Source organism: Vigna umbellata, chromosome 1 (genome assembly GCF_029865625.1).
Source record: "Vigna umbellata cultivar VRB3 chromosome 1, Vumbellata_1.0, whole genome shotgun sequence".
Classification (NCBI taxonomy): domain Eukaryota; kingdom Viridiplantae; phylum Streptophyta; class Magnoliopsida; order Fabales; family Fabaceae; genus Vigna; species Vigna umbellata.
This window is the reverse complement of record NC_142165.1, coordinates 66764757-66785682: the sequence shown is the minus strand read 5'-3', so window position 1 is coordinate 66785682 and position 20926 is coordinate 66764757. Positions and strand designations below refer to the sequence as shown.

The 20926-nt window shown below is 38.0% G+C and overlaps 2 long non-coding RNA genes across 3 annotated transcripts; both read right to left on the bottom strand.

The window, feature by feature from the left end:
• Positions 1 to 2728: 2728 nt before the first annotated feature.
• On the bottom strand, positions 2729 to 4099 carry LOC148206119 (uncharacterized). Of its 2 annotated transcripts, none has more exons than XR_015783462.1 (3): positions 3974 to 4099; positions 3388 to 3525; positions 2729 to 2984 (listed from the first exon to the last, which is right to left on the bottom strand). It is a non-coding gene; the product is annotated as an uncharacterized LOC148206119 (long non-coding RNA). The 2 variants fall into 2 exon arrangements; XR_015783461.1 differs by having other exon boundaries at positions 3388 to 3504; positions 3974 to 4098.
• Positions 4100 to 14423: 10324 nt separating this feature from the next.
• LOC124842816 (uncharacterized) lies at positions 14424 to 20523 on the bottom strand. Its single transcript, XR_007029215.2, has 5 exons — positions 20269 to 20523; positions 19721 to 19884; positions 19178 to 19245; positions 15088 to 15135; positions 14424 to 14696 (listed from the first exon to the last, which is right to left on the bottom strand). It is a non-coding gene; the product is annotated as an uncharacterized LOC124842816 (long non-coding RNA).
• Positions 20524 to 20926: the final 403 nt, after the last annotated feature.

Genomic DNA, 20926 nt, shown 5'->3' with positions numbered 1-20926 from the left:
ATTCTAAAGATATTATCTCAAATTACAACACTCCCCCTCAAGCTGGATCATACAAAATTGTATGAACCAAGCTTGGAATAGACAAAACCCATCCAGAGATAATGTCAATAAACCAAATTGCACACACAAACAAATGTAGCCCAAGAGACTCCTCAACATCATATGGAGAATAATGGACAATCGTGAACTTACACCATGAAACTTCAACTTGGACATCAATGGACAAGAGTGATCTGGCACCATGAAACTTCAACTTGGACAGCAATGAACAAGAGCGAACTAGCACCATGAAACTGACAACAATGGACAAGAGAGATTTTCATTAACAATGGATGATGACTTGCGGCAGCAAACTGCAAGAATGGATGAAGGCCTGTAGTGGTGAATCACAACAAACTGCAGGGACTAAATTGCCATCAATAGTGGCAAACAACAACAAAGCTTCAAGAACTTGATTTGCATGAGTAACTGATCGGTGTCGCACCCGAAACAAATTTAATGTGCAATAAGAATGCAGTATAGACTAGGAAGTGACTCCTAGGTCGTCTCTCAAGAACCAAATGTGGTTCGAATGACAGATCCAACAATTTTCCTACAATTAATAATGCAAATAATTAGCCTCAGATAATTCAAATTAACTAAAATAAGAATTTCTTATCAAATTAAGCACAATTAGCAAAAATGGGAAAATACTAAACATTCAAGCACAATTCCATAATTAAATCTAGCACAATAAGCTAAGTGAAATCAAGAAAATATTGACTCATCAGTAACATGTGGGAGGCCTTCAAAGGCTAACAGTAATGAACCTTTAGGGACTTAACTACCCTAACAACAACGAACCTTTAGGAACTTAATTGCCCTAACAACAACGAACCTTTAAGGAATTAACTGTCCTGAAGAACAACAAACCTTCAGGGACTTAACTACCCTGAACAACAACAAACTTTCAGGGACTTAACTGTCTTGAACAGAAACAAACCTGCAGGAACTGAACTTCTCTACAGGGGCTAATAGCAACAATCTTGTAAGGACTTAACCACCCTACAGCGGCTGAAACAACAACACACCTGCAGGGTCTACACTACCCTACAGCGGCTGAAACTTTTCTTCCCCTCACGATTCAAGACACGCCAATGACGTGAAGGTGAAAGAACGGGTGAGAACCAATCCGTACTTGGGGACAAATTTGAAACCCCTAACATTGAACGAGTCAAATCAGCGGGTGGTCTCATAGAACAACTCTCAGTGAGCTGTTACAATAAGGCATTGGCGGTGCAAAGATCCTTTCACATGGCAGAAAGCAAAACACTTAGAACTTATTATGACATCAAAAGACAAATGAAGTGAGGCAGTGGCGTCCAAAGAGCCCGGGGTCTAATGAGATCCCCAACCTTGAACACGTCAACCTGGCAAGAAAGTGAATTAAGTGCTGCAGATAGGAAACGGTCGGGTCTGTTTTCCTGTGATAGGAGAACACTTGCAAGAGAGAATCACGGAGAAACGAGAGGAGGTCTGGCAATGCGGAAGTGTGCTTCGAGAAGACGAAGATGCTGTGAAGACAACAAAGATGGCAGTCATGGCTTCTATGGAGGGTCAGAACAGAGAGATGGAGGTCCGGCGACACGACTGGTAGCAGCGCGTTGCGATTCTGACAAAGAGAAGGCGGCGCGTGACAAACACGCACCCGAGACTAGCTAAAGAAAGGCGGCGCGTTGAGCGGAGTCTGGTCCTGACTCCAGCGGGGTTGGTCGTTGCTCAAGGAGGCGGTCCAGATCCGCTGGTCATCGGACAAAAGTGCGACCCGAGACTAGCTAAAGAAAGGCGGCGCTTGGAGGCGCGTTGAGTGGAGTCTGGTCCTGACTCCGGCGGGGTTGGTCGTTGCTCAAGGAGGCGGTCCAGATCCGCTGGTCATCAGACAAAAGTGCGATGGTGGCCGACGGCAGAGAGCAGCGTGCACAGCGGAGAGATTCGGTCGTTGGTCGGCGAGACCAGGAAATCAGCGTCGCCAGAGAAGGAGGATCAGTACTACACGACGAGGGGTTCGGCTTAGGAGAGTGGAAAAGTCGTCGACTACGGTAACAACAGCGAGGAACGAGCCCTAGTGTGGCCGAAGCTTTACATCACTCTTTCAAGCAAGGAGAAAAAGGAAGTTTTTATGCCCATGAAGGGGTGCAAGCTTCCTTAACGACCCAAAAAGAGGGGAAACTCATCCAAAGAAGCTTACTTTTGGTGAGCCCTGGCGCGTGGTTGACTGATATGTCCCAAGAGAGATATGAAGTCAAGGAGAAGAAAAGAAACAAGAACTCTCTATTTGATAATACTGGAAAAAAGGCCAAAATTCTAAGGCAAAACTTGACTAGGACAATTGAAGCCCATTAAAAAAACATGTTAAAGAAGAGACTTTTAAGAGGTCGCCGGTAGATAACAAAGACAGCGGAATCGGATCAGATAAGCTCCAATACCAAGTTGAAAATAAGACTGATTTATTATTCTCAATCATAAAAAATACATTTTGATACTCTCTATTTGTAATAATCTAATTCTCCTAAAAAGGGAAATAGGAAAACTAGGAAAGTAAAATAAAATAAAAAATTATATATCTATTTCCTCTAATTAGGAAGATTCTAAAGATATTATCTCAAATTACAACATTATATATTTTTAATGATGTAGATAGAGACATTTGCAAAAAGGCATGCACTAATATAATTAGGAACAGATACTCTGTACAACATTACAAGAATGATTAATACATGACAGGATTTAAAAGCAAAAAAGCTAAGGTCTAGAAAGAATCAATTTCAACTCATCAAAATTGAACTATATATAATTTTACTAATACGGCCTAATCATGATTATTACCTAGAAAAATGCAAAAAAAAGTATATACATAACGATGTGGCTACTTCATAACTAGGCCTTTGCTGAAAGATATGCTGAACTTTGCCTTTGCCTTTGCTGAAAGATCTTCGTTCTCTTTACTGTATGAATAGAAGACATGATGCATTAAGAATATGTTTCCCATCAAACATTTGATAAACCATGGAGAAGGTGAGAGGCAAGACAAGTATTTTGTAGATCATCATTATTTAGAAAGGAAAACAAACATTCCAGAGAGCACCTAGGTTATAATAACAAGTCTCATAAGCATACATAATTATCATTTTTTAGCAAGTTAGTAACCATGGTATTTGTAAGTCTTTTAGAACAATATTTGATGAACCATCATGCTCTAAATAAAAAATGTGCAAATGCAAATGTCCATACCTTCATATAAGAAGCAACATGTCCACCAAAGACATATTTCCCGTTGCATATATTCAATTATTCAATTAATCAACTAATAAATCAGAAACAAACCAAGTAGCATTGCATATAGATCACCTTAAGGGAACCAAAGACACGATTTCCCATTGTAGTCCTGATAAGACCAATATCAAGGAGAGCACGGAATGGTCTCCTGGTATTAGCGGGATCAACAGAATAATCCTCTCCAATAGCCTCAAAAGTGAAACAAATCAACTGAATAAGATGTAAAAACAAATATAAACACAGATCATAGCAAACTCCTATACCTCATAAAAACAAAGCATTATAAAAAACAAAGCATTAAAAGGGAGACAGTGTAAATAAAACACACAAGACAAAAACAAAGCATTATAAAAAGGGTTAGATGTCAGTTCAATTCACAGTGCAGTGATTCTTGTTTTTGGAATCCACATTCCCTGAAAAATCAACTCTAAAGAAATTTTCACCAAAGGAATACCAATGTAAAAATGTATGAAGAATTAGACAAGCATTTCAGCAGTATCAAGAGCTCAACCAATAGATACGTAAATACACCAGACAACATTTATTTTATGGGCAGGCAAAGACGCAACAACACATTATAAAATTCAACAACCATTCCAAAGCTTGAGACCAATGTTTATTGCACACACAAGTTCTAACTAAAGAGTTTAGTACATACAAAAGTCCTTGCCAGGTAGCCCATACATAAGTGCAGGATATAGTCGCTGGCTGCAAAAGCAAATCCATAAAAAAAGAAAAAAACTATCAATTGTTTATGGGGTTAGTGATAACAGTTGAAAAACTGTTATTTTCATGCTTAAAATTGACACTAAAAGCAACCTTTACACTTAGAAACTAGCTTGAAATCATGCTTTTCTTCATATTTTCATAAATAAGAGAGCTGGACAGGTTTATTCTTGATTTCAGTGTTTTTGTGCAGGTTTTAAGGTGAATTTAGTGAAAGAAGTGAAGAAGGAGAGAGATGGAATCAGAAAAGACATCAAAAAGTGCAAAAGGAGAAGCCGAAGTCACCGCTCAGCGGCAGTTTACCGCTGAGCGGCACTCAGGAGCTTACGGGAGGTCCGCTGAGGGGCAAAATGGCCGCTGAGGGGAAGAAACGACTCACGCACTTACCGCTGAGCGGTACTTTACCGCTGAGCGGCACTTTTATGGGCTTGGACCTAATTTTCTGTAATTTACGAATAATATATAAGCTTTAGGGTTTCCTAGGGTTAGGTATCTTTGGCTGGAACGAAGCAAACACTCTCTCTTCCACCCCTTTGAAGGAGGATCTTGGATGCTCAGGCTTCCTCTTCACCTTTCTAGGGTTTTATCTTTCATTCTTTCATTGTTATTCATCTAGGTTCACCATGAATATGGTGAACTAAACTCTGTATGTTTGTTGGGGAATCAATGTAATCTTTTGAAGCTCTCATATATGGAATTTGTTTTTACATCTTTTATTTAAGACTTATGCTTTCTTTCATTATTAGTTAGGGTTTTTCCTCTTTGCTTAATGCTTGCGTTGTTTAACTCATTCGATGCATGATTATTGGTTTTGTCGATACGGGCACGTACGGGGAAGTCTAGATCCGGGGAATTTCTCCCAATATTATGTTGGTTGTCGTTAAGCTCCTGCACTTATGAACTAATTATTAGGAATGCTAGGAATTGTATGAACTCGTAATTAGGGAGAAGCCTTCTTGAAAGGTACTTTAGAGAGTGGCATTAACAATGATGATTTGAATGTTGAATTCCTAAAATATATGAGAGTGGATAAGATGAAATTGAGCCCCGACAACATATTCATACATATATTTCATTGAAAGTGTTTATCTTTTGCTTTTGCCATTGATCAAAACTTCATGCATACATATTTAATTTTCGTCTTTTGCATATAAAAATCCAAATATTTCGTCTTTAAGTCTTAGCTAATCAATAAACCACACAACTAAACTAGGCCGTGAGTCCTTTGGGAAGAACGATACTTGGTCTTACCAAGTTTATTACTTGAACGATTCGGTCATACTTGCCGATTGAAAAACAAGTTTGTGACATCATATTTTGGTGTTCATAAATTTGTCCATCAAGTTTTTGGCGCCGTTGCCGGGGACTCGTGGTTTAACTGGTTAATTTGTGTGATTATTGATTATCTTTGACTTTAATTTTGAATTTCTGTTTTTATTTTCTGTTTTTATTTTTTCGGTTTTTATTTTATTTTATTTTATTTTATTTTCTGTTTTTATTTGTATTTTTCTATTTTCTGTTTTTATCTTCTCCTATATCTTTTTGTGCTAACCAAATATTCTAGGGTTTTGTGTTCTTGTGTATGCAGGAGGCAATTCGAACTAGGAGCAAGAAAACAACAGAACCTCTTCTTGAAGGTCTAGACGAGAGTAGACGGAGGAGAAGAATCCGAACATCTAGAGAACTTTTCCCTCCTCCGGAAACTCTGTTACAACCATCACCACAAGGTTCTGTTCATAGCACAGAAAATATGGAGAACAATAATATCAGAAGAACTCTTGCTGACTACACCAATATAGCTGGACCTCAGCACTTTAACAGTATAGCTAGACCTAGAGTCAATGCAGCTAACATGGAGGTCAAACCAGCACTGATCCAACTGGTGCAAAGCAACCAATTTAATGGGTTATCTCATGAAAGCCCATATGAGCATCTCACTACATTCAATGAGATTTGCAATACAGTGAAGATTAATGGGGTGCCAGACGAAGCTATCAAACTTGGCTTGTTTCCTTTCTCATTGGGAGGCAATGCTAAACTTTGGTTGAATTCTTTCCCAGAAGGAAGTTTCACAGATTGGGAAGCAGTGGTGACAAAGTTTTTAAACAAGTACTTTCCACAATCAAAGGTGACAAAAGGCAAGCAAGAGATATCTTCATTTAAGCAGGGCATGGAAGAATCACTGGGGCATGCATGGGATAGATACAAAAGTCTGCTAAGAAAAACACCCACGCATGGCTTTGAAGAACAGGAAGTAGTCTTAACTTTCCTTGGAGGGCTTGGTTCACAAAACAAGATGATGCTGGATGCCTCAGCAGGAGGCAATATTAAATGGAAAACTCCAGAGGAAGCCACAGAAATTATAGAAAACATGGCTACTAGTGATAATGAGCTGCACAGTGAGAGAGGAGCTCCTATGCAACAAAAAGGGGTTCTCCAATTACAGACACATGATGCCTTGCTAGCTCAAAATAAAATTCTAACTCAACAGCTGGAGACTTTGACTAAAACTCTTGCACAATTACCCAAAGAGTTGAAAACTGCTGCACAGGTACAAACCCAGTTGTGCGAATTATGTGGAGGTGACCATATCAATGGTCAATGTGCCTTTCCAGTTGAAGCTGTAGAGGACGTTAATTTCATGGCCAATCAATTTCCATACCGTCAAGGGAATTACAATCAAGGGTGGAAACCACACCCAAGCATTGGTCAAGGACAAACTGGGCAAGCTAGTCAATATAATAAGTAGCAGCAACGCACCTTTTGGCAACAGTTATCTATGCTTAATGAAAGATCAACAAGGTTGGAAGAAACTCTTCAGCAATTCATACAGAAAACTGAATCTTCTCAAAAGAGCATTGAAGCTGCTATAAAGAACTTGGAGATTCAAATGGGTCAGATTACCAAGCAATTGGAAGAAAGGCCAAATAGAAATTTTGGGGCTAATACTGAGGTTAACCCCAGAGAAGAGTGCAAGGTGGTAAAGAGTGTTGATGATGATAAAGTTGAGTTAGATACAGAAGAGAGAAGAGACATAGAGAGCAAAAGTACTTTTCCTTTTCCAATCCATCAAGGGAAACAACTGGACTTTACAGAATTATTCAGAATGGTGGATAATGAAGCACCTTGGGAACAGATTCTACAGCAAATCGCAGTTTACACAAAATCTGATGAAGAAATCTCTACAAAGAAGAGACGTAGAGATGATGAGGCAAAAGAGTGTATAACTGTTAAAAAAGAGTCATTCCCTCCTAAAGCAACAGATCCAGGCAGTTTTTGTATCCCTTGTACCATAGGGAAGAAAAAGGTGAAGAAAGCTCTCCTTGATTTAGGTTCAAGTGTTAACTTGATACCTTATTCTTTACTGGAGCAAATCGGCAATGTTAAAGTGAAACCTGTAAAGGTTAAAATAGTAATGGCCGATGGATCTTAAAGGAGCCATGTGGGATTGTAGAGGACATTATAGTTTGTGTTGGCAAACTTCAGTTCTTGGCAGACTTTGTGGTGATGAAGATGGAGACAGAGAAGATACCTATCATACTTGGAAGACCGTTTATGAAAACGGCCAAAGCTATCATTGATGTAAATGAAGGTATAGTAGTGCTCCAGGACAGAGAGGAGAGAGTGGTGGTAGACGTCTTCAAAGATGAGACGCAAGCAAAGGAGGAAGAAGCTAGTTATAAAGCTGCATTTCAAGATGCACCCATGACTAGCCGTAAAGATGAAAATCTCAAGGTTGCAGGTAACCATTGTTTGTTGTTTCAGGTACCCAAGGAAGAAAATATTGGAAGAGGAGGAGAAATTCCTAGTGACTGGGAGAAAAGAAGACTCCAACTTGGCTCACCTGTAAGAATCAAGAACAAGTTGTGGGTTGTGAAGGGCTTTAAAGAGAAGGAGATGATAGAGATAGAGTCTCCATATTCTAGAAGGACCAAGACAGTTCACAGGAAGCAGCTGAGGAGTTGGTGGAATGACAACATCAACTATAAAGAAGATGGAACTTGAACTTTATTGGGTCAAGCTAATGACGTTAAAAGAGTGCTTACTGGGAGGCAACCGAGTGGATTTAAAGACTTTTGATTTGGTTTTGTAATTTTTAATTTGTGAACATTATTCTTGTAATTATTTTGTTGGAGATAGCATCTACTGAAGGATGCTAGGTGGTTAAGTATCTACTGAAGGATACTATGTTTGTAACACCTACTGATGGGTGTTGGTAAGAAAATTTTGCACCTACTGATGGGTGTTGGTGGATTTTGGGTCAGGCTCGTGACGTTAAACAAGCGCTACCTGGGAGGCAACCCAGTTGATTGAATATTTCTTTTTGTTTATTTTAGTTAGGGTTTGCATAAGCATTTTAAACATTGAATTGCAGGGAACCAATGAGGGGCATGTATGGGAAGCACGTAGGTTAAGAAAAAAAGGAGAAGAGCACATCACGAAAGTGTCGCTGAGCGGTAATTTACCGCTGAGCGGTACTCTCGCAGATGGGCTTTAGTTCCCCTTAGCGGGACCCGAGCCCAGTAGGGTATTTTTATACCCCAAGCTGCGTTTTAGGTTTTCTTTCCAGGCTCTTCTCTGCACAAACACTCCCACATACCTTTTCCAAGGTTTTCCACATCTTTTCATTCTTTCCTCTTGAAAATTTCTCTTCCACTCACTTGCTCACTAGTGTTCCATTCAAGTTTGGGGTTGGAAGAGAGTATCTTAGATTGGAAACATTCTCATTGCATCTAGTATCTCCACCCAAGTAAGTAAAATGCATTTTGTTCATTCTAGGGTTCTTGAATTTGAATATGATTGTCAAAGCATGAATATTTAGGGGTTTTGATTTCTATGCATGATTTGATGATATATTTGATGTTTGAACCGATTAAACTGCATGATTATGAACTGGAAAACTGAAAATTGCATTTGGGTGGAGTTAGGACAGCTTTAAAACAAGATTTTCAAAAATCTGCAGAGTTACCACTGAGGGGTAAACTGCCGCTGAGCGGCACTCTGCCAGATTTGGTTTTTCTGAATTTTTGCGTGTTGGAATGTGGCACTGGTGGCGCTGAGGGGAAATTCTGGCCCTCAGCGGTGGTTTAGCTTCGAAAGGAGTCGTGTTCTGTGTTTTACTAATGATTAACATCATGTTCTGTGGTTTTGTATTTGTGTTTGAATGTAGGAATGGCATCCTCTTCAGGAAAGAGATTGAAAACCATGGCAACCAAGAGAAAGGAAAAGGAACCAGAGCAACCCCACTCTAGCAGGTTCCTCTCTAGGAAACATGAGAAGCACTTCAGGGTGGTTCAGGACAGGAGACTTCTGATGGAGAGAAAGGTTGGAATGATACCTAACTTTGCTCCTCAATTTGGAGAACAAGTGTTAGGGAATAATCATAGCTGTGGTAAAGGAATTTTACACCAATGCAAAGAAGATTGGTGATTATCCAGCTGAGAATTATTTGGGCTATGTCAGAGGCCATGCTATCAGGTATGATCCTGATTCTATCAATAACTTCTTGGACACTGTGTGGGCTGGTGAGCAATGCCAGTTTGCTCTTTGCATGGAGGAAGGTGCTGATTATGAGGATGTGGAGAGAGTACTATGTATACCTGGAGGACACTTCCAAAGGAATCGATCTGGCTTAGTGGTTAACATTAGGAGGACGGATTTGACTCCTCTTGCAAAGTATTGGATGGCGTTTTCTCATGCCAACATTCAGCCATGTTCACATGTGTCAAATATTACTCTCAGCACGGCACTATTCATCTACTGTGCTATCACAAACTTGAATGTTAATATTGGGCATGTGATAGCTGATGAGATTAGTGTGTGCGCCAATTCCTCAAACAACAAAGCACCACTAGGACATCCCTCTTTGATCACTCACCTTTGCAAGATAGCTGGGGTGGACACTTCTGCTCCACCATTTGAGAGGCCAAGAAAAGCTATTGATGAGGCTTATTATAGACAGTATTGTGGAGGTGAGGAAACAGCTCAGCCAGTTCCACCACGCCGTGCTCGTAGAGAGAGAGGACCAGCACAGAGCCAGACATCTGCTGAGACTCATGAAGCAGAACCATTCCAGATGAGGGACATGTATATGTCACAGAGGGCAGGTGGCCACTGGTGAGATGATTGTGGGGATGTATGATACACCTCCAGCCCACAGGTGGACTATGGATGAATTCCATAATGTGGTAGCTTGGCCAGAGGAACCAGTGCATGGAGGGGGAGCTGGAGCAGCTGAAGCTTCAGTTAGAGAGATGGAAGAAGATGAAGCTGATGATGATGATGCATTTGAAGATGATGAAGATGAGGAAGAAGAGGAAGATACAGAGGACAGCTCAGACTGATGAGGAGCTGAGATAACATTTACTGATAAATGCTATCATATGATTATGCTTTTGTGGTTTAAGTTTTCTGAACTTATTTGTTTTTGTTTTTAGATTAGGGTTTGATGTACTCTATTGAACACCTGGTTTGTTATGATGGTTTGCTATTAACTGTGATTGTGTGATAAGTAATGCTGAATGATGCTTATTGATTGATTGATGTTGAGAAGATGTGCACATTAAAATGATTATACAGGTGATTCACAAGCTTTGTGAATAAATGCAGGATATCATGATTGTGGTTGTGAGATTAAGCAGGATGTGTATGTCAAATGTGAATGAGCTTATATGTGAGGTTTTGAGCTCCAGAGTTGTTATGTTTTAATGCTATTACTTTGAAAGCATGAATGATTTTGCCCAGGTTTTCTATGATTGAACCAATTGCTTGTTTTGCATCATATGATCAAGGCCGTTTGTTGGAACCCTTTTTATTGGCCAAATTCATAAAGTTAGCCCACTAAAAGAGAACACTTTGTGTTCTATCCTTTGAACCCTTAGCCTTGAACATACACTGAAAACCTTTGATTGAAAATCTTTACCTTGAGTTAAGTAGAAGATCTTGTGTGGTATTGTTAAATGTTCAAGTTTGCGGTTGTTGGGAAAACATGAAAAAGGAAAAGCATTGAGCTAAAAGCTGAAAAAGTAAGAATATGCAAAGAAAAAGAAAAAGAAAAGAAAAGAAAAAGAAACAAAGCTCAATGCAAATGCAAAGGCAAGTTGGGAAAAATAAGAAATTCTGTTGTTATGATTCTCTTAACTCAAGGATTTTGTGATCCAGAAAAACCAATTTTCTTGTTAGCCCAGCCACATTATAAGTCATTGAAAAGCCCTTGTGATGATGTATGTTTGTAAATGTTTTTAATTGTGGTAAAATGAAAGGCAAAGTTAATTCATGTGACATTGTGATAGTAGAGTGAATGAGTGATTACCTTTTATACACTTGTGTGTTGAGTGAAACACTTTACCTAGTGAGGAAATATTCCATTAACACATGAACATCCATGCTTAATTGATTGGTCATTCATGAAAAAGAGCATTTGTTGGGTATTAACTGACTTTGTGAAACACTAAAGCATGTGCACATCTTGATTGAACTCTTGGTCATAAGTTTGATTGAAGTTTTTACTTATCTAAAAAGAGGATTTTTGAATGAGTGAACCATCATATGAATTGGTTGAAGATTGAGTTACATCTTGTTTGCTTGAGGACAAGCAAAGTTCTAAGTTTGGGGTTGTGATAACAGTTGAAAAACTGTTATTTTCATGCTTAAAATTGACACTAAAAGCAACCTTTACACTTAGAAACTAGCTTGAAATCATGCTTTTCTTCATATTTTCATAAATAAGAGAGCTGGACAGGTTTATGCTTGATTTCAGTGTTTTTGTGCAGGTTTTAAGGTGAATTTAGTGAAAGAAGTGAAGAAGGAGAGAGATGGAATCAGAAAAGACATCAAAAAGTGCAAAAGGAGAAGCCGAAGTCACCGCTCAGCGGCAGTTTACCGCTGAGCGGCACTCAGGAGCTTACGGGAGGTCCGCTGAGGGGCAAAATGGCCGCTGAGGGGAAGAAACGACTCACGCACTTACCGTTGAGCGGTACTTTACCGCTGAGCGGCACTTTTATGGGCTTGGACCTAATTTTCTGTAATTTACGAATAATATATAAGCTTTAGGGTTTCCTAGGGTTAGGTATCTTTGGCTGGAACGAAGCAAACACTCTCTCTTCCACCCCCTTTGAAGGAGGATCTTGGATGCTCAGGCTTCCTCTTCACCTTTCTAGGGTTTTATCTTTCATTCTTTCATTGTTATTCATCTAGGTTCACCATGAATATGGTGAACTAAACTCTGTATGTTTGTTGGGGAATCAATGTAATCTTTTGAAGCTCTCATATATGGAATTTGTTTTTACATCTTTTATTTAAGACTTATGCTTTCTTTCATTATTAGTTAGGGTTTTTCCTCTTTGCTTAATGCTTGCGTTGTTTAACTCATTCGATGCATGATTATTGGTTTTGTCGATACGGGCACGTACGGGGAAGTCTAGATCCGGGGAATTTCTCCCAATATTATGTTGGTTGTCGTTAAGCTCCTGCACTTATGAACTAATTATTAGGAATGCTAGGAATTGTATGAACTCGTAATTAGGGAGAAGCCTTCTTGAAAGGTACTTTAGAGAGTGGCATTAACAATGATGATTTGAATGTTGAATTCCTAAAATATATGAGAGTGGATAAGATGAAATTGAGCCCCGACAACATATTCATACATATATTTCATTGAAAGTGTTTATCTTTTGCTTTTGCCATTGATCAAAACTTCATGCATACATATTTAATTTTCGTCTTTTGCATATAAAAATCCAAATATTTCGTCTTTAAGTCTTAGCTAATCAATAAACCACACAACTAAACTAGGCCGTGAGTCCTTTGGGAAGAACGATACTTGGTCTTACCAAGTTTATTACTTGAACGATTTGGTCATACTTGCCGATTGAAAAACAAGTTTGTGACATCATATTTTGGTGTTCATAAATTTGTCCATCAGTTAGTAAGGGTTAGAAAGGAACCAAAATTGTAATAATTTATTAAAAAGTGAAGGAAAAAGAAAAACAGATAGAGGCCAATAGAGGAACAAAGTTAAGCACGATAAACAACATTGTCGTGAGGAACAACATCCATGTCGTCGATGCTGTCAGCTTGAATGGGATGGTACGAAACTGCATAGAATACTGAGCTCAAGTTTTTGGACCGAACACTCATTGCTCTCTGCTCTTCTTCACCTGTTTTTGTTTATGGTCATTAACCCTCAAAGCACATTAACCCTCAAAGCACATTAACCCAAGAAACCACGTACCTTATAACAATGTCACACTGCCTCAACACCCTTGTAAAGCAAGCCATCCACCCCGACAACAACTTCAAAGCAATAAGTTGATGGAAGACGACCTGAGGAAAAGTCGATCGAAGCAACGCGAACACGATTCGGACCTCCTTAAGCTTCCTTAGAGAGAAGACGCAATGGAATGGAGTAGAAACTTGAGAACAAGCTCGAGATCGAGAGAGAATCAAAGACGAGAACTCTAAGCGAGAAGTTATGCTTAGGATTCGATGCGAAAAACCCTAAGATGGAGTAGAAACCTTAAACTGACCGATTGATCGGTGTAAATCAATGTTTAATTGGAGGAAAGGGATTATAATCGGTAGAATGTGATTATAATAGGTGGAAATGTGGAAAATGATATTTCAATCGGTGGAATCGAAGGTAAAGGCAAAAAAGATGAAGGTTTGTGAGAAACCCTAGCAGTAGATGTGGTTGGATGATGAGTGAAACGAAAATGCAGATATGTGAAGAGAAATGGAAACTTACGGCTTAAAAATTCTCAAGCGAGAGTGAAAAGCTTATGATGAAGATGTGCTCTTGTGATGAAATGTTACAACCGAGAGACCTGATGGTGCCCTGCCAGTTAGGGTTTCTGTGTGAATATCTGTGTGAAGATGATTAAGAGTAAGCGGCCCATTGATGAAGTCAAGACAGTTAAAGAGATATTATATTCGGTTTTTCAAAAGCAGGCATAATATATTATCAAAATTTTCTATCCACTCATGTATTATAACAAAGGTCTTTACCTCCGTTATAATATCTTTTAAACTTGTGCCACGCATTTTATATTATGACTGATATTCATAACTCCGTTATAATAATATGAATTAAATTATTTTCAAGTTTGCCACCGTATTAGATATTATAACTGATTTTTATAACTCCGTTATAATATGAATTAAATTATTTACAAGTTTGCCACCCTATTAGATATTATAACTGATTTTCATAACTACGTTATAATATGATCGTCATAAAATGTTATTTTTCCACTAGTGACTAGTGTTGTTTGGATGGATCATGTAGAGGCTTTATTTTTTTCATTTAACCTTTTTCTAATTGCCTCTATCACCGATAACTTCTCATAATTAACAATGTAATAACTACACAGTAGACAACAACCAAAGCAAATACTGAAACTTAATCATTAGTATTTTTGTAACTTACAGTTAAATACAAACTATTTGAGAATTAAAAGGAGGGTCATAACCTAATTAAAAAACAAGAATTGTCCCTAAGTCACGGGCTTCTTAAGCTTTTCAAGTTTGAGTGACTTCATCTCTTGAATTACATCTTTCAAATTGTCATAAGAGGTATTGGTTTAGGCGGAAAAGATAAGGCAAGCGACAGAGTGGCTACCACAAACAGAATCTTCCAACCAAGCAATTGTGGCAGCCTACAAAAAATAAAAAAGCGCAATAGTATGTTGAGAAATGAAGCATCCACAACAAGGAAAAACTAAATATATAGGTCCAAAAAGTCTATTCATTACAAATAAGCTCCGGTGGAACAGAGAACAATGAGTATGACAAAAATTGTAACCAAGTTCCAAATCTCAATATTACAAAATCAAATGAAACTGATTTAGTTCTTGAAAATATTTTGAATGAGTTAAGTAAACTTGTTCCATGTCCCAAGTCTAAATAGAAGGAGTTCATCATACACGTGAACTGTATCAAGTTCTTAATAATAAGAATGGGATATTGAAGTTGCTAAAATAAAATAAAAATAAATAAACTCTCAAAACAATAATGGAAGATATTAGAAGCAATTTATCAGAATCAAACCTGTCGGTGGACCATTTTACATACTGAATGTTCCAAATCAGAAAACACCTGCAAAAAATTACAACCATAATCAAAATTAAATCAACCGTAAGGTTATCTGACGATTTTACTATAGCATGCTTCAAGAAAATATAATAATCAAATACTCACTCCAACAAAGCCGTAAGGTCCAATTAATATTGGAAAGTTTATCATTATTCCAAGTTTTACACTATCACCCCTGCATGGCCATAAAACAGAGGCGTTCCTTTATTTCTTCTTTCCAGAATCAGCATGAAAGTGTATTTGAAAATTAGTTCATTTATTTAATTAATATGAATTCTCTCCAACAAATAGCACGTAGAAATTATATTATAGTCCAATATAAAACTTCGTTTCTCACATTAGAAATACTCTACATATAGGTTGTTGAGAGGATATTTTATATGACTGTCACATAATACAATAACTAAATACTTTATAATTTAGTAAAGGACAAAACATAACTCTTTATAATAGTTTGGACATAAATAAAAAAAACATATTTAACTTAAATGAAAATTACTCTATTTCTCTGTATTACTATTCTGATATATGTTTTTATGGTGTAACCTAAGCTATCTTCAATTAACACAAATGTTTTCAGGACAGGAACCACTGATACATTGTTTTATTTGAGAAGAAATTCGTTACTTGAAAATTCACGAAATAGAAAAGAAAAACTGATACAACATGCAACAGAGTGAGAACCAGCTCAAAGAAAGCATACATGTATTGACAGATACATAACATCGTAAGAAGAGATTAATTGTGGAAAATAAGACTGATTTATTATTCTTAATCATAAAAATACTTTCTCATACCCTCTATTTGTAATAATCTAATTCTCCTAAAAAGGAAATCTAGAAAAATAAAATAAAAGATTATGTATCTATTTTCTCTAATTAGGAAGATTCTAAAGATATTATCTCAAATTATAACACTCCCCCTCAAGCTCGATATACAAGATTGTATGAACCAAGCTTGGAAACTAATTGCAGAGAACATCAATAAACCAAATTGGACAACAATGGACAAAAGCGAACTAGCACAATGAAACTTGAACTTGGACAACAATGGACGAGGGCAAACTAGCACCATGAAACTTCAACTTGGACAGCAATGGACGAGAGAGATTTCCATCAAAAAATGGATGATGACTTGCAGCAGCAAACAACAACAAACTACAAGAACAGATGAAGGGCCTCTAGTGGTGAACAACAACAAACTGCAGGGACTGGATTGCCATCAATAGTGGCGAACAACAACAAAACTTCAAGAACATGATTTCCATGAGTAACATATGGGAGGCTTTCAAAGGCTAACAGCCATAAACCTGTAGGGACTTAACCACCCTGAACAACAATGAACCTTTAGGGACTTAATTGCCCTAACAACAACGAACCTTCAAGGACTTAACTGTCCTAACCTTTAGGGACTGAACTGCCCTAACAACAACAAACCTTCAAGGACTTCACTATCCTAACCTTTAGGGACTTAACTGCCCTAACAACAACGAGCCTTCAAGGACTTTACTCTCCTAAACAGCAACAAACCTTCAGGGACTTAACTGCCCTAAACAGCAACAAACCTGCAGGAACTAAACTGCCCTGCAACGGCTAACAACAACAAACCTGTAGGGACTTAACCACCCTACAACGGCTGAAACTTTTCTTCCCTCACGACTGAACGACATGTGCACCTTAATGATAGAACGTGAAGGTGGAAGAACTAGTGAGAATCGATCTGTACTTGGGGAAAAATCTGAAACCCCTAACATCGAACGAACCAAATCAGCAGACGGTCTCATAGAACAACACTCAGTGAGCTTTTACAACAAGGCATTAGAACAACTCTCAGTGAGCTGTAACAACAAGGCATTGGCAGAAACCAAAAACACCAAAGATTGGGACTTATAATGGAATCAAAAGGCCAAAGACAGGTTGGAGGTCCAAAGTTCTCTACTGGACTACTCCTAAATGGTGATACTTAACACTGTATCACAAGAAGTACAGGCTAAACTCTAGCCCAAGAAGGAAGTTCTCTGCAGGGGCTGAAAAATACTTCCCCTCACGGCAAACAGCCGACAGCGACAAATTGCAGAGGTTACAACAACTGACTGCCGCTATGGCGACTGACTGTGTCGGTGCCGACTATGGTAGCAGCGGAACAAAGCAATGTTGCTCGACAAACAAAAATGAATGGAGAGGTAGAGAACCCTTCGTAATGGAGAGGAAAGAACTGACGGGATGGCGTCGAAAGACGTCTCCCTGTCGAGAGAGCGGGTCATGAAGTATATCCAGCAATTTAGTACAGTGGCAAGATGATGGCGTTAAAGTGACATATCAGAAGGAGCATATTACAGAGTTGGAGGTCCGGCGACACGACCGGCAGCGACACGACCGGCAGCGACGCGGTGTGATTTCGACACCGGGAGGGTGACGCGTGACGAACACGCACTCGAGACCAACTGAAGAAAGGCGGCGCGTGCGGAGGCTTCTGGGAGGTGGATTACCAAGGTTGAGTCGCGCTCCTTGAGGCGCACCCAACCCTTATCTTCGTTGGAGAAAATGACGACGGCGGCAACAACGACTATAGGACTGATTTGGCGCTCGTGGCGGCACGTGAATGAGAAGTAGCCATCGGAATCGGCGCGGTTGGCCGTCGCTCGAAGAGACGATCTAGATCCGCTTGTCACTATTCGAAACTACGACGGTAGACGGCGGCAAATGGTAGTCGGCGGCAGACGGTGGCCGACGGTGGAGAGCGGCAGTGCACAGCGAAATACAGTGAATGAGGATTCTGATTGGAAGTCAGTGAAGATGCCAACTATAGGCATTACTTAAACTACAGGTGCAGCTACTGGTCTGAGGAATCCCATTCTGAGACAAATTCTGGAAGTATAACTTATAGCTAGGTCAGATTCAACTCTGGAAGTATAGCTTATAGCTAGGTCAGATTCAACTCTCTAGAAGTATAGCTTATAGCTAGGTCAGATTGAACTCTGGAAATATAGCTTATAGCTAGGCCAAATTCTGGAAGCACAATTTTGTGTAGCTGTTATCAAAAGGACAGACGTGTTGGTAATGCTGGAGAAAAAGCTAGAATTCTAAGGTAGAACTTGACTAGGGCAATTGGAGTCCATTAAAAACATATGTTAAAGAAGAGACTTTTAGGAGGCCGCCGACAGACAGCAAAGACAATGGAAGCGGATCAGACAAGCTCTGATACCATGTGGAAAATAAGACTGATTTATTATTCTCAATCATAAAAAATACATTCTCATACCCTTTATTTGTAATAATCTAATTCTCCTAAAAAGGGAAATAGGGAAACTAGGAAATCTAGAAAAATAAAATAAAATAAAAGATTATGCATCTATTTCCTCTAATTAGGAAGATTCTAAAGATATTATCTCAAATTACAACACTAATCAAGCTTGTCCAGTGCGCTTTCCAACTTTGATTGTTAATTCGGTGTTTATTTTGAGAGAGATGTCTAATGCTTTCACTGAATGAGTCAATGAGCCATTGCCACAAAACATGTCACAAGCATGGTAAATTTTCACTTTTACGAAATAGTACAAAAAGTTTCTTAAACAATTGCAACCATGCTATACCAAAATAGAGAAAACCATAGTAATTATTTTGCTTGAAAAATGCAAGGGATTCCCACATACAAGATGCAGAAGATTGTAATTTATTAAAACAGGATATTTGTTGACTCATTGGCCAAGACTGTTAAAGAGTTGACCCCATGTATTATTTATATTAAGCTTAGATATTGAGATCTTCAAATACATGTTTTTTTAGATTGGATAAATGGGTCAATCTTGTTTTGGTCTACATATTTAATATGGATAGGGTTAGCCTAACCTGCTTACTAAAAAATAGTTCAGATGCGAAGTAAAAGGAACTCATTAACGGAATCAATTTGTTTACAAATTGTGATCATTTCAATATGAAAAACATCACCACTTGAGACACAAGTTCCAAAAATAGAATAACTTTAATTGAGGTCAAAATACCATATACTATGAAATGATGTGGAACTACCAAACTTAAAAGTTTACCTAGAAATGTAGGTCACACCACTTTGCCCGATTTTATGTATAGTATCTAGTGTGACATTGCCTAATGCCTGAGATCACAAAAAGGAAACTAGAAATTAGCAACTAGAATTATCCTCATCCAAAATTTATGGTATCCACAAAATACCTGAGATTCTAAAATTATTAACTATAGTCCAAATTAATAATGATCCCAATAATGCAAAAAGAAGCTAACTAGTCCAAAGAAAATATGGTGTATGACTTCGAAAGCTGACAACAACCTAAACAATATCTTTCACTACATGAACCCATAAAAAAATTTACCTCAAGGTATAAGTGTAACCCTTAATTTGTTTTACATATCGCCTAGCATATTTCCATATACGTCTTTAGATGATTAGAAAATTGAGAAAGCATGCTTGTTCATCAATAACTTGACAAAAACAAAAAAATGACAAAAATAAAAAAGGATATAACGAAATATTGTGCATCGTTTTTTCTAACAAATAATTCAAAATATACTGTAAATATTAACTAAGAAAATTTAGTCGTGATCATGAATACCTCAGTCTCATATCTCCCATTGATCAACTGCACAACTTCTTTAAGCTTCTTTAAGCATGGATATGTCCAACCATATTGTCTAACATAATTCGAGTCAAAGAAGTCTTTGTTTGGAATGAATAATGTAACTGTTCTTCCACTTCCTCAAGAGTCTTGATCTCAACCTGGAAAAAAGACAAATGGGATATCCCCTGAAGTTACGTCAACTGTTATAAGACATGTACCCAAACCTTCACATTAATAACACGGTGAATTTTGGATGAGAGCATGTTGTAATATAAGAAGGGGATACATGTTTCAAGAGGTTTAAACAGCATAGTTATACAACATTTTCGTCAAACATAAAATTTTCGTCAAACATAAAATTTTCAGAATCATAAAACCTTCAAGTCTCTACTATCGTTACCATTCCTTGCCCCAATGAACTTATGCTAGTTTAATACCCCCATTGTAATAACAAAATATGTCGCAACCCTTACTTTCGTTCCTCTAGGGTTTTAAAAAAAGAAAAACAAAAGAGAAGAGAAAGAGAGAACGAGGGAACACACCTAAGATGAACAGAGCGAAACGAAGCACAAAAACGAACAAGTGAAATTAAGCACGAAGCGAACGAAGTACAAAGCCGAACGAACGAAACAAAACAAAGCTGAACAATACTCTTCGAAACACAAGCCGCACAAGCGAAAGCAAGCAAAAAGAAGAAAAGAAAAATGAAGCACGAAGGAGAAAAGAAAAAATGAATGAGAAACAAAAAAACCGAAGGAGAAACTTAAAAGAAACACCAAGATGAAGGGAACCTCTTTTAAAACAATTTTAAACACATAATACATAGCGTTTCTTTTGGATAAGTGTTATCTATTGTGTGGAAATAGATAGGACTTGATTTAGAAAACGCTATTGGTTTATTTCAAATTATGAATTAAAAAGTAATATTAATTATTTGTAGATAGTGTTTTTCTTTAAAACGTTATTTATTTTTATTTGTATAGATAGTGTTTTTTTAAATAAGTGTTATTTGTTGTTCTACACTCTTAGATAGTGCTTATTTAAAAAAGCGTTATCTATTGGACATTTTTTGCGTACGTGGTCAGTAAACTTCATTTTCTTCTTCAACGAAACCATTTCGAGGTTGGTTTTTTCTTTCTTCAATGTATTACGTTAGATATATGTGTTCATGTTTGTGGTTGTGTTTATGGGTTGTGGACC